A 15,708-nucleotide genomic window follows, 5' to 3' on the forward strand; every position below is an offset into this window, starting at 1 on the left:
GAGAATTCAAAACAGCTAAAGAAAGCTAATCCGCGAATTCGCTACAGTCAACAAGCGCAGTTTTCTAAACAACAACAAACTAAATAACTACAACGAACTGAAATTGAAATCGAAATCGAGTCAATGGCTAGGCGGCAATTAGTAGCCAACCGCTACTTTAACCGTCTCTGTTGGTAAATTGCTCTAAGGCGTTGGTACTTAAGTTTTTAATTAAGGCGATTTACGCCGCGCCAACTAGGCGAAACTTGTCAAATTTAGTGAAATGTAGGTGGAGTGGAGGGAGATGATTGGCAGGAGCCTGTCACGTGGGTGGTCACCCACCCAAGTTCAGACTCCGAGCAAAGCAGCTTACACGTGCAATGAGAAATATTGGATATATTAATAATTATCAAGTTTTGAAACAGGTTATCCAGATTGGAATAATTAAACTAATATCGAGATCTAAATGAAGACAAATGGCACAGCTAAATGCAACAGATTAGCTAAATAAAATATTCAAATTCATCCTTGCTGTAAAACACAGATTGGACAGTGGTAGTCACGTGGGGGTCACCCTCCCGTCCATAAGTCCACAATATTACAAAGTCTCTGATATAACAATAAGAAGATTACGAAAATGACAAATATAAGATCAGTGCTTTGAAGATCCAGGAACACGGATCATGTCCATAAGTCTATAAAGTTTCAAAGACACTGGTAAAATGACACAATGAAGATAAAATAAAGATAATAGTACTATGTACAATATATACACATTTCACCATTTGCTGTTATGGAAGATGCCTCTTGGGCGCTTTGCTGCAATTTCTATAGTAGGATCATAATTTATCAGATCACGGATATGTTCGTATTGAGAAAGTTCTATTTTAGCATAGAAATTGTGGCTCGTGGTGAGAATTTGATCAGCTATGGGTCTTATTTTTAGTTCTTTATGTATCTGCAGGTTACGTACGAACCATGAGTCAACAATTTGTCTGAGTATTTTGTTCTGAAAGACCTGTAGTTTGTGTTTATAAGTCTTGTACACAGTGGCCCAGATAGGCACTGCATAAAATAGGGTGAGTCTTATTAAGCTGGTATAGATCTTCTTCTTGAGACTGATATTTAATTTAGCATTTCTTCTTATTAAAGGGTAAAGAGACATTTTAGCAGCTGTGGCTTTGCGCAAGGCATACTCCGTGTGTTCTTTGAATAACAGCTGTGAGTCGAAGACCACTCCTAGATACTTGGTACTTGAAACAATTGCTAGGGCTTGATCATTAATTTTTATATTTACATTCACAGGAGTGAACTTCCGATGACGTCTGAAAAGGAGAATTTGGCTTTTTGACGGATTTACTTTTTCCATGAATCATAATAGTGTGCTATGATATTTACTGCGCTTTCAAGTTTATCTACAGCGAGCTGAGGTTTTAGCGACTTGGTTAAAACTGCTGTGTCGTCGGCATATTTCATTACTTTTGCATTCAAAGGAACCGGCATATCATTCGTCTAGATATTAAAAAGAAGCGGTCCCAGAACGCTTCCTTGAGCCACTCCGCTTTTAATTCTTTTTCTTCAAGAGAGAGAGTCATTAATTTTTACCTGAAAGGTCCTGTTTTTAAGATAGCTTTTCATGAGCTTAATAAAACTGATGGGCAGATGAACAAGGTGCAGTTACAACGAACTGAGAGGTTTTCCTCCTTTTATAAGATTTTAAAATCGCGCGCGAGAATTTTCTAGTACTTTCTCGAAAACAAAAAGAGATATTTATTAAATGTTAAATGCACGCGCTCTTGTATTTTCAATTTTCCGGTTTAGCTTTCTTTCAACATTCATCACGCGCTGCACTGCGCGGGAAACAAAACCATTTAATTTACAATTCAACTAACGTTAATTATTTAAATGCCAAATTCGTAAGAATATGAACTGCAATTTGAAAACTTATATTATTGTCTCACCTCGAAAAAGTCTGCCCTCGAAATTGTTTGTCTCGAGAAAGAATTTACCATTATTTTTTTTTTTTTTTTTTTTTTTTTTTTAAATTTATGGACAGCATATGATTCCTGTACCACTTACGTAACATATGGCATTAAATTATATTCTTTATTAATTACAAGTAAGCTGCAAAAGTTCATAAAAGTTATCATTCGGACATGTTGCAAAATAAATGTATTTTAATTTATTTGAGTTAGATACATTAGAAAAAAGTCGAGTAAAGATATCTAAGTTACTTAAAACACGTTTTGTTTTTAAATAGCTCAATTTGTTGATCAGTAACATAGTGATTAAATGTGAAGGATAAGTTAATGATCGTATGCTCTATCAAATGAATCTGCATTCAAAGAATCGGCTATGTATAAAAGGAGCAAGGAAAATGAACTGAAGGTCTATCTTTTTCGTAAAAAGCTATTTTTATATTTTTTCCATTCCTTTCGACCGTCAGTTCTGGAGACATGTCCATGCCAACGAATTTTATTTTGCTAGGACAGGATTTAAGTCTTAAATGAAAACCTCTGGTGTAAAAAGAATTTAAAGCCAATTTTTTTTAACGGCTTTAGTTTATAGAATAATAAACATACAGCTTTTGACATTTTAATCCAAGTTTATTTTTCTGTATCTAAGTATAAAATTTAACGTGTGCTCATTTTCTGAATTATTGCCTAGTTTTTTTTAAATAATTCATTTTAAATTTTCATGTAGCTGTTTTTACCCAATTAAAATATCGCAGAAGGAGATAATTTTAAAAATATGTCACAAAGTATCAGAACCAGGACTGAAAAACCTTAAAAAAGCCAATATTTTTTTTTTTGGGGGGGGGGGCACTTAAAATTCTTCTATCTCAGCATTAATAAATATTTACATAATATGCGAATCATAGTAATTTAAGAAGTTGCATTCATAATTAGCGTGCACTTTATATGTCTAAATGTCTTTTTTTTTTTCAATATTTGAATCAGAAAGAATCCAGTGGGAATCATCTTAAATAATTAAATGCCGACATATCATATCAGAACATAGAGAAAATTCGCATGAGGATGTCTATATGTTACGTGTCGTCGATATAAAATATATGATATATATATATATATGCCGTCGATACGATATGTATACGTAGTGAAAATATGTGGATATGCCGACGTATTCTATCAGAAGATAAAAAATGTCCCGTGAGATTCTTTTTTCATCGATAGATGACTAGTAGCAATTTGAGTCACCTCTATTTAGTATTCGTTCTGCGAAGAAAAAATTATATTCCAGACGTCATCAATAGATGGCAGCACTAGATACTAAAATTTCATTACATATACTAAAACACAAGTAATTTCAAAAATTAAAAATATGGAATCAAAATGAAGCCAGCAGATGTCAAAGATCAAAGATAAAAATTCAGACACAAAATTATTTCAAAAGAAAAAAAAAATATATGCGTTTCACATTAAATACCTTTGAAAGCATTTTCGTTTAGACAATATACATTAAATAAGCATTTTTGATTCATTAGAATTCCATTGCTTTGGCCAAAAACAAGATACAAATGTTATGTTATAGAAAAAAATGAGAAACCTGCGTTTATTATTCTTAATACTTATTGAATGCAAACTGAAGCTCATTAACAATTACTTATATAGGAAGAGAGAAATGAGAAAAGGAATAAACTTTTAACAATGAAGCGAAGGAAGACTGTAACTGTAAGACATTATGAAAACTTATACAGATATAGCCATTATATAGCTGTTCTAGTTGAGCTGGTGGAACCAAGCTGCCGCCCATGTTGATTTTCAATGCAAAACAATGGCAAAATATGTCATTCTTCAGGTAATGATTGTCGATGTTCATGAAAAGGGTTGGATGGTATGCAGATATGGTTTGGAAAAGTTTGAAGCAGAATACCAGGAGGAATCTCATGCAAACGTGTTCTGGTGGTACTTTATCAGTTCAGGGCACGCATAACTAAAGTGACCACACGTCCCGATTTTGGCGGGACTCTCCCGTTTTTTGGAGGACAGTCCCACGTCCCCTCGCCCGATTTTTAAAAATGTCCCACTTTTTAGAAAACATCTGCATTTCTTATTTTAAATGTACTGTAAAAATAAATTACCTATTATTTATTAATTATTATAGTAAATATAAAGAAATAAAAAATACATAAATAAAAAACACATAAAATGCATGCAGAGTAAACTAAATTAGATAATGTAACGAGTTAGATTTACTCGGTGTTCGATCATTAACGTTACGTCTCGTCAAGGAATATTTATTGTTAACGGAGGAACAGCTAGCATTAGTTGAAGGGCTATTTGCTTTCCATACCATAAAGCGCAATTAAAGTTTCAGATCAATTGATTGTACGTCGCAAATGATCAAAAAACTGTACAACAAAAAATTTGCATGTGCAAGGACAAAAACCAAAGCAATTATTTGCAAAGTTTTTTCACTATATTCGTTTTCACAATTGCAGAAAGAATTAGATAAATAACATTTATATCCATATATTATGATGCTTCTAATCACAAAGATTTAATATTATTTCCGAGAACTGTTAGACTTTTTGATCCAGAAACAGGAATTAAAATTAGAATATTAGATTTTGTTTCAGTGCCGGGTGAAACTTCACAAATAATTTTTGATTCAATAAGTACTATTTTAAAAAATAGTAATTTTAACAATAAAATTATTCCTTATTGTGAGGATAACACTAACGCAAATTTTGGCGGAAAAGCTAGAAGAGGCATCAATAACGTTTTTACGAAACTTAACGAATATTTGAACCAATAAATGATTGGGGTAGGTTGTGCAGCGCACATTCTACACAGTACTATTCAAACAGCATCTGACTTACTTCCAGTTGGATGTTGAAAATATTATTGAAAACTTTTATTGGTATTTTATATATACTGTACGTGTTGAAGTTTGAAGGATTTTTGTGAAAGCGCAGAAATCGAATATGAAAGAATTATTAGTTACGACAAAACACGATGGCTAGCTCTTTTACCAGCTGTAGAAAATATTTTAAAAATATACAAACCATTAAAATCATACTTTTTATCACAAGATAAATGTCCAAGAATATTGCAGCTCTTTATTGAAAATGACACATCACAAATTTGGCATCAGTTCATAAACAACCAAGCTACATTATTTCACAATGCTGTAAAAATTATTGAAGGGGACAAAATTTCAATTATGGAAGTGTTAAATGAAATCAATAATTTAAAAACAAAATTGCGAGAAAGAATTGATAACGATTACGTTCCTTTAGTTATTCGAAAGGACATCACTAGGTTGGAAGGACAAGGTGCCACTAAACGACCTGATTTTCCGAAAGAAGTTAGAAATTTTTATAATAACTGCTTGGAATATCTTGAAGAACAGACAGTTCAATTCGAGGATATTAAAAATTTTCATTGGGTGACATTAAAAAAGGAGATTTTATAGGAATATGTGAAAAAATCTTTTTAATATATCAGTAACCATTTTCCGAAAAATAATATTTCCGAAAATGATCTTTTTGATGAGGTATCATTTTTAAAAATATACATTACTGAAGAAAAAATTAAATGTTTGTTGTCTGCAAATGTGGAAATAGACAAAAAAACTGACGGAGTTATTCCTTCATTTTAAACAGAATAATATCCCTTATGAAAATATTTTGAAAACTGTAGAACATGCGCTCTCCCTTCCAGGAACAAATGCAGCAATTGAACGTGTTTTTTCTAGTACAGTCAAATACCGAAAATCCGCCGACTTGAAATCCGCCAACTCCTGAAATTCACGTTGCCTTTCAAAATATAAACATTCAGTTTATAGGTTCCGGAAACCGCAACACTGAGTACCAAACATCGAAGAAAAAATACTTACCGAATAATGATGTCATAATTACCGAATAATAATGTCATAATTACCGAATAATAATGAGTCATAATAGAAATACCCAATTATTGACATCATGATAAATTTTTTCCTCCTCTAATCTCTGCATCAAGGTAAGAAAGCAGACGATTCACTCAACTCTTCTTTCAAGTTCACAATTCACGTTGTATTTTCTAAGCTTTGTTATTTCACAAGATTATTTAGTGCTGGCCCTTTTTTTACCCGGATATTTTGTGGATAAATTAATAATATTTTAAATTTCAGCCCTTTTTAATACAATTACAGATAAGAAACGCACTCATGATTTTACTGCTTGCAACGTTGAAAAACGTAAACACGTTGCACTAACGATAATGTGAAAAGTGCAAATTCTGCAAAAGATGGAGATGGTTCATTTTAGGTACTACTTTGGTAGACGGTTGCTCGGATTTTTGGCGATTTACGTTGGCGCAATTGTTGGCGCGATTTTTACAAACGTCAGCCATATTGAAAAACACTGTTTTTACGCATAGTAAAGTATTCGAAACTTAAAAAAAAAAAATAAATATCGTTAAAAGTAATGGATTAATTTTTTTGTTGAAAATATCGTTTTTTAAGATGGCAGGCAAGTGTAAATAAATACATTTACTATGAGTATAAAATACTAAAGTAAGGTTATTATTACTTTCATATAGCAAAGAAAACACCGCTATAAAAAAATTGTGCCAACGTTTAATTAGATTAAAATATTACTGAAATTGAATATCGAATTAAAAACCATCATACCAACATTTAAAAGAATTAGAATATTATTAAATTCAAATACTTTAAAATACGTTATATAGAATATAATTAACATTAAAACGTATGTGACAATAATTATCTCAGCAATTTTTGAAAATGGTGTATTAATTTTTTTTTAACAAAAATTGAAGTATAAAATTATAAAATAAAAGAAAAACATGTACTTTCATTTTTTGAGTCACTTAACCTAATTGATAAGTACCAGAAAAAAATTTGAAAAATGTAATATCAAGGGCAGGAATAAAAAATTTAAAAAAATTATAAATAGATAAAGCAATTTAGAGCCAAATTAATGGATCATGAAAATTAAAAATAACAAAAAAAAATTGAAAAAAAATTCAATAATAGGTATTGTTTTTAAGATTTCGAAGATCCTTTAATCGCCCCTCCCTGAAGTACATGCCAATCATCCCAGTTTATGTCTCGAATAATTTCGACAAATTTAACATATGGATGCTCATTCAATGCAGAGCAAATTTTTCTAAACAAATACCAGGCTATGTATCCTTCAAAATCTCCTCGACGATTGTAAACCGCAAAGAATTTTTGAAGTCACGCCATTGTCTTTCAACTGTGTTATGTATGAGCTCCGGTTTCAGGATCTACGAAATGGAGCGAATGGTTAACTTGCAAGTGATTAAAACCTTCTTCGCTCAAACGGTCATAAGCTTTCCAGCAGTCCGAAATAATCTGGGTTCCCGGTTCGATCCAATCCTTAATTAAAGCGTGAAGAGTATCCGCTGTTCTGTCTAGCACAGCAACTAAAAAACAGCGACTTGAATCGCGCTCTATTAAGCCAAAAACCCACTGCCCTTCAACGAATCGATCCTTGTTAAACTTTCTTTTCCCAATTTTGATTTTGGACTCATAAATCTCCATTATTTTCCCTGGCCATCCGATCTTCTCCGTTTTAGTTTCTACAAAATTAATTAAAACGTCGGTTACATAACTGCGCCAGTCGGCTACAGCTTCTGAAAAAATACCGAGCTCACATTGAATTCTATCGTACGAAGAACCCATGAATATTTCGTACACTAGAGCTAAAATGACAGCAATTGGAAGTTTACTACCGATAAAAAAGGAGGAATGTCTAATACTTTTTTTACCGTTACAGCGATTATTTCTTCCAGCGTGACCACAATACCATATACGGCCGTCCTCGGAATCGGCTCTTTTAACCATCTTCATTTGTGATCCCCATTTCTCGCACTTCATTGAAGAAGCAATTAGCGAGGTTTCCTCCAAAAATTTAAAATAAATTTCCTCTGACCTTTGTAACAATTTGTAAACAAATTTTTGATTAGGAAAGCCAGGCTGGCCAAAATAAAGTCTCAAAGGACAATTTTTTGATTCCGATACCAATAATTCTTGGTACTTACCAATAACAACATTCATCTTAGAAACAAACATCTTTGAAGGAATTCGAAGATAAGAATTAAATTTTAAAATAGCGCGGTAATGCACAAATTTTCAGTAACCAATCAGGGAGCTGATTACAGCATGTTAATGCACAAATATTCTATAACCAATCAGAGAGCTTATTACATCACGCCTAGAATTAAAATTATGTAAAAATTCATACATAATAAAATCATTTTAAAAAAATGCAAAATTAAATTGTATTTTAATATTTAGCAGTCATAAATAATGTTTAAAACATTAGATTAAATTTATACATATTAAAACCAATTACTTTTAAAGTAAGGTGACGTCATTGATTACATCATCCACGCCATAAAATTTCATAAAATATGATAAACAATAAAATTTTTATTTCAAATAAAAATGCAAAATTAAATTGATTTTTAATATTTAGAAGCCATAAATAATATTTAAAACACGGAATTTATGCACAATAAGACACATTATTTTTTTTAATAAAATGACAACAAAGTATCGGTTACCATAAATAACTTATCCAGCAATGGGTGTACCCTAAGTTGTATTACTCGCCAAAAGAAAAATCGCCAAAATCTGTGCAACCGTCTACCAAAGTAACACCGCATTTTATACCAAAATCGTATGGAATTGCGATACGATTGTGTATGATATACGGAAAAATAAAGAAAAGCTGTTGAAATTTTACAGCAACAGTGATTCTAATACCGAAATCCGAAACCGGAAATCTTTGCATTAGGCGAAATAGGCAAAGCTCAATGCTGCGTATACGTATATAATACAATGAATAATATAATCAATTTATATATGTAATAATAATTTAACGCATATAATAAGTTATTGCAATAATGTATATAATAACTTAATTAAATGCATCTAATACGCCTTATTTATTTTGCACTTTTAGTCTGAATATTATGATTTATCTTTTCTGTCTTGAAATCCGCACAACCTCTGGTCGCAAGCTTTGCGGATTACTGGACTTCTACCGTATCAATAAAATATGGACAATTGAAAAAAACGCAGTTGAACATAAAAACTTTAAAATATGTATTAAGCGTAAAATATAATTTGACCAATTCATGTGAGAAATTTCACGACATTTTAATAAATGATCGGAATCTACTGCAAAGTATTCAGTCGGATAAAAAATATAAACGTGAAAGAAAATCATAATTTTTAATAAAATATTAAATTAATTAAAAAACATAATATTCAAATTATTGATTTTTACAAATATTTTATAGTTACCAACAGTTAATAATAAATATAGTTTTGTATATTTATAGACAAATATTTTTTGAGTTATTAGTCTGCTTTCATAACTAAATTATAATTCTCATCTCATTCCATTTGTCCCGCTTTGTCTCAATGAAAATGTGGTCACTTTACGCATAACAGATAAGAGAAAAATCATTACTGCAGATCAACGAAAAAACCTGCCGTCATATCTGGAGATCTGACATCCCAGCTCCAACCCCTTCATGTTGGTATGGAACAAATGGATGATGAAGTTATCTGTGGACAATTTGACACCAGCAAGAGTGAAGAAGCAAACTGTAGAAGTTTGTACCTGGGGTGGAAAAACCCTGAGATAATGTCAAGATTGAGATTGTTGTCTTTTAAAACGTGTGGCATCCCAAATTTCACAGATGGAACTTAGGAACTATTTGAGGCAATATATGAAAACGGTGGTTCTTCATAAGCCACAGATGAGGCCAAGCTAACGAATGAGCGTTCTGACAGCGATGACGAGTTGTATACTGAATAAGCATTGATTTCAATGATTGTATATAATATTTTTTTCGATTAAATTGTAATCTGGCAGACTTTTTAATACCATTTCGTAAACCAAATAATTATTTATGTTATCCAATTTTCGGTGTAAATTAAGTTGTATCTCATACAAAGGGAAGTGAGGTATTTTCTGTTAGACAGTTAACAATTTCATTGACTTGATTTGATTTTGATTTTCATTGACTTGGGTACAAAATTATCTGGTACCAATAATGAATGTAGCATAGGGTAAGAAATATATGAGGTTCAAAGTTTACTGCACAAATAATCACATTTCTTTTAATGATAAATAATCAGATGCCTAGTAGTAATAGCATAAAAATGTGAGATAATAAGGTACCAAGTCTCGCATACATAGGTGAGGCTGTGACGTTTTTCTATGATTGCTTCTCTCTCCAATAAATTTGTATGGGCTAGTGAGAATGAAATAGAAACTAGCAATGATAGCGATACTCTGTTGAAACGACAAAAATACAAGATAATTATCGAGCAGTGGTTGTTTCTCTTTGTTAAAAAAATCAAATGACTGGATTTTAGGAAGAAACGAAATTTTTTTAGCAAAAAGCTTTTATGGAAGCATTTAAAACAGCCCAATCTTTTTTACCACTGCTGTAAGATCATCCCCTCCCTCCTTTCCAATAATTGAAAAATTCCTATGTATATTTATTTAGATTATTTTTCAAAAAGTTTTATAATTTAAGCAACAAAAAGTATAGAAAACTCGAATAAAAGCAGTTTTTTATATTCATAAACGAAAATTAAATACTTAAAATCTGAAAGAAAGGCTGACCTGAATTCCTTTGAAACTATGAAATTCCTCCCAATATAGGGAAATCCCCCCGGTATAGAACACCTCATCTAGAATGAATGCCTGCATAGACTACATGATAAGTCCTTGATTTTTTTAAGAAGTTTTGCAAGCAGAAGAGTTAATATGAATAAGCAAGTCATGAAAAAAAAAAAAAAAAAAGAAAGTAAAAAACCAGTAATAACAATAACAACTACAACTAAAAAAGAGAGGGCACAGACAGAGAAAAGGGAGGAAGACAGTTTTGGAAAGAAAAGCAAGTGAAAGACGGTTTTCTGTCAATTCACATGAGTTGAAAGCATACTTTGCATTATACATCTTGAAGCCTCAAGATACAAATAAATAAAATATAATTTCACATATATTAAGTATGGCGTATGCTAGTTTTCGAATATATTGTGTAATGCAACGAAATTTCCTGCTTCATTTTTATCGACTTAAGTATGCAGTAAAGATAAGCACATGAGAATTTTTTGTATATATATTCATTCCAAAAAGATTAAAGAATTGCTTTATCAACTACTGACCGTCACTTTTTGCAACTTTTGAATGAATTTCTATTTTATAAACAGTACAAAAAAGTTTCAAAATCCAATTTTTTCAAACATTTATTAAGTTATAACATTGGAAAAGGATATGAATATTCAGAGTTAATGATTAAATGATGCATTACACGTAACTTAAAATTTTATAAAGGTAGGCAAATATTCAGACAAACAAAGCAAACAATTAAGATAATAGTTCCTTTCGTAACAGAACTATTTAAGTGTAATTGAACTATTTTATTCACGCCATGAACTCATGAACTGTAACCGAACTATTTTATTTAAACGCCATCTCGTGGCGATATGAAAAAACGTCAGTCGACCTCAAGCCGCCATGATGATAGTATGCTATGTCTCTGTTATTCTAATGTTTGATGTTCCATTTGGTATATGTTTCATTTTTATGTATATTTCTTTTGTTTGTAACCGTTCCTGTGTGCTCTGTTAACCCTTTAACTGTCAAGTTATTTTGATGATTTGGGTACACAAATTATTAAATTTTTTTATTGGAAAAACCAAATGTAGCCGAAATAAACATCTCCCGATATATATTCGGGTATGACAATACGATGCATTCAAAAAAAAAAAAAAAAAAAAAATTAAAATTTACTCCGAGAAGTACTCGTGCGTGACATTTTCGAACACCAGTGCTGTGACCGAGATAATCTCGGGCATGACAGTTAAAAGGTTAATAAATCCTTTTAAAGCTAGCCGGCATTAGTGTATATTGAGGAACGGCTACATCACATTAACTCTGTATTATTTAAAAAACTACAGATTATTTTCAATGGATAAATGAAAACAATGACATTATAATTAACCTGTTTCTATAAAATGCTAACTTTATAGTTCAAACTATTGCTTGATGTCGCAAATTCATGTCGATAGGAATCCTTCTATCGTCCAAGAATTAAGCGATTCTCTAAAATAATATTATAGCATTTTGAAGAATACCAGATTCACCAAAACACTAAGCAAAAACTACTTTTCTATTTAGATAATAATAGCATAACAATGCAATTCAAATGAATTCAGATATGCAGATAGTTGTAGTTTATCTCAAACTGATATCAAATATGCATCTACATTTCATGCAAATATTTGAAATAGCTGATAAAGGAACTCGAAATTTCAAACATAGCGAAATTTTCTGAAAAATATTATTTACTCTAATAACGGGAAACACATGCGTGTACTGCTGTTTGGTATAAATATGTTTGACTTCAGTGCTGATGCACATTATAGGGCAAAATGAAACACAGCAAGAAAGGGTTTGAAGAAAGAACAATCACAGCGCCGTGGATGTCAGATACCATGCAGAGTAGATGTATTAGAACTTGAAAGGTCTGTGGAAAAGCAATATAAACAATATGTGCGATATTCCAAATCAATGGTGCAGAGTCGTAGCTAGGGTTTTCAGCGCCCAGGGACAACTGAAGATTTCGCGCTCCCTACTGCTTGCCAAGGATGGAAAACATTTAATTCTAAAATGTCGTAACATCAGTTTGGCGCCCCTTGGATTCTGCGCCTCAGAGCAGATGCCACCCCTTACGCCCCTGCAATGGTGAGAAATGTCTGTCACCATATAAATTTGTGTGCTGAAGAATATGGCGATCATTTCTAGCATCTTCAGTATAGGGATACTTTTTGTTCATTATTGTTGTAATTTACTAAATAAATGGGTTTATACTGTACACAGAAAATGAATAAAAATTGTGTGAGTTTCTCACATTAGAGTTCTTAAATTTTTGAACTTATTACATACAGTATCATCATGAATTGGAAAAATACTCAAAGAAGAATGTTAAAAACATTCTCCTTCTTCCTTTGTAATCTTTTAGTTTCCGACAAATTTCACAGTGCTTATCTAAATATCACTTTTATTTCATTATTATTTTCGTGTTTTATTATATTCACATTTTATAATTTTATTCCTATTCATCTTATTTATTTTCATATTTTGCCAAATTAAAAAAAAAATAAATAATGCAAAGCATTTATTGACATTTGTTCATAAAAATCACTGGTAATGTAAAAATTTATGTAATCGTAGTTAACTTCAGTTTACATAAACTAAAGATATTAATTCATGCCTATCATATATGAGAATGAAAAAAGTTAGCCACACTCTTTCTTTTCAATGCTCATCTTTCACTGCACTCTTTCTATATATCTTAATGAAATTTTCCTATAAGCATCTGAAGCAGCTTCTACATTTTTAAGAAAAATATGCAATGGAAATGAGAGAAAATAAATTTGGGAGTAATCACTGCAATCCAAGGTTTTCTAGAATGAAAACAACTCTTCCATATAATACTTACAGTTTTTAAACTTATTATTACCTCAAAACTTTTTTAACTTTTAAAAGTATGTATATATATATTTACAAAACAATTCTTTTGAAAACAAAACACAACAAACATGTCTAGTTATTTTCGCGCATTAAGCTGCAGAAAAATTATCATTACTTTAAGACATAAAGTAAAAAATTTAGAACTAATATTTCACAAAGACCAGAAATTGAAATTCTTAATTAATAAATTTCAAATTATCATATAAATGCAACAATGAATTTAAAAATGTTAAAAACAAAACATTTCAAACAAGCAAAATCCATCTTCAAAAATTAGAAAATTTAAAGAAAAATGAGCAAAAACAAAAGAGGAATTCAATCAATCTCAATGTCACTTCATCCGGGAGGGGAAGGAACTTTGAAACTAATTGAAATCGCTCTTCTACAAAAACCCTTGCCTTTCTGTATCCAGAATTAGCCGATGAACCATTTCAATGTATTTAAATTATAAGTGTAATAAATCACCCAAAAATTCTGGCCCTTCCCTAAAGCAAGGGAAAAATAAAGTAAATTATAATTAGAAACATTAGAATAATCTTAAATAAAGATATTCTATCCCTTTAAAAGAACTGAAAACGAAAGTGAAAAACAAAAGTGAAAAAACAAAATACTTCAGTTAATTTAAATGTTAACCTTTAAACAGATAATCCAATGAATTAAGATGTAGTTCAAAAACCTATTTAGAACCTATAAAACGAAATTTATTTAGAACCTACAAAACTCTCTTCACTCTCGTTTAAATATTTGAAGGAAAATTTAATTAATTTTTTTCAAGTCAAAGAAAAAGAAAGCATACTAATTGAATAAAATTAAAGCGAAATTTTTACTCTTGTAAACAAAAACAGAATAAATGAAATTATTTGGTGTAAAACCTAATTAAATTTAGAATAATCTTAAAAAAGAAATCTATTCTTTTAAAAGTATTGAAGACGAAAGTGAAAAAAAAAAAATACTTTAGTGAATAATTTCTTAAATCAAAATGTTTACCTTTAAACAGATAATGCCAATCTTTATGCCTGACCAAAATTTCATAAAAATTCTGTAAAATTTATATTTATCGCTAATACAGTCAAAAGTCTTTAATCCGGACTCGTCGGGATTTCGGCGACTCCGGATTATAGATCATCAATTTAAATCTGGTAAAATGGCATACAGAAATTATAAAATTTAAAATATGAAACCGTAATTTATGAAATAAAGAGCAATTATGATCTAAAGGATATCAAAATAAAAAAAAATATAAAAAAAAAAAAACTCAATATTTATTTGTTTACTTTATGAAACATTTCTTTCAACGCGCGCATGCGTAAAGCATACATTACGCATAGTCGAAATTAGCAAACTGCAACCAGAAAACTATTTGATGTGTATTCGTGATATTTATAATGACGAAGAATTTGATTTACCGTATATACCCGCGTATAAGTCGAGATATTTTGGACAAGAAAAAGACTTCAAATTGGGGAGGTCGACTTATACGCGAGGCCATAAAAAATTAAAGGAATCGGAAGTTCAAAAATTTCTTTATATAATGCAGTTGTTTTCTTCCCGCACTCAAATTGGACGACTTATCAAATAAGTCACTTACTTGAAGTAATTTCATGACTTAAATTATGTGACGAATTAATCACAGAGTTTCATACTTTAACTAGAGTAAGTTTCGATAAAACGAACGTATAAGTCTTTATAATAGTTATTGTTCATTCATGAAATACTTTTGTTAACAGCCGTACACGTCAAAATTTAAACAAAATAGCCCACGCAATAACTGAACAGTTTTGAATATTTCTTTTAACTTTTAAAAAGGGAAAATGCACATAGATTTTATGTACGCGAATCTTTTCCGGAACAAAATTCTAGAATTTCCGGATTTTGATTTTGTTTATTTACCAAGGTATTTTTTATCGTATATTTACTTTTTTTTCCTCAGATGATTTTGAATAAATGTAGTACTTAAAAAATTTTTTCGAAGTTTCTCGTTCGATTTCGGAAGTGGGGGGTCGACTTACACGCGGGTTTCTTATTTTCTACGAATTTTTTATGTCGAAGTGGGGGGGTCGACTTATACGCGGGTATACGGTAAATTATATCAAAGACGGAGTACATCGAGATGAAATACTACATTTAGTAAGGAATTATAAGCCGAATAAAATAAAAACATCTGCTCTGAA

The sequence above is a fragment of the Stegodyphus dumicola genome, chromosome 3 (genome assembly GCF_044657685.1).
Source record: "Stegodyphus dumicola isolate Sdum_Otavi_A_Nest chromosome 3, ASM4465768v1".
NCBI classification, from domain to species: Eukaryota; Metazoa; Arthropoda; class Arachnida; order Araneae; family Eresidae; genus Stegodyphus; species Stegodyphus dumicola.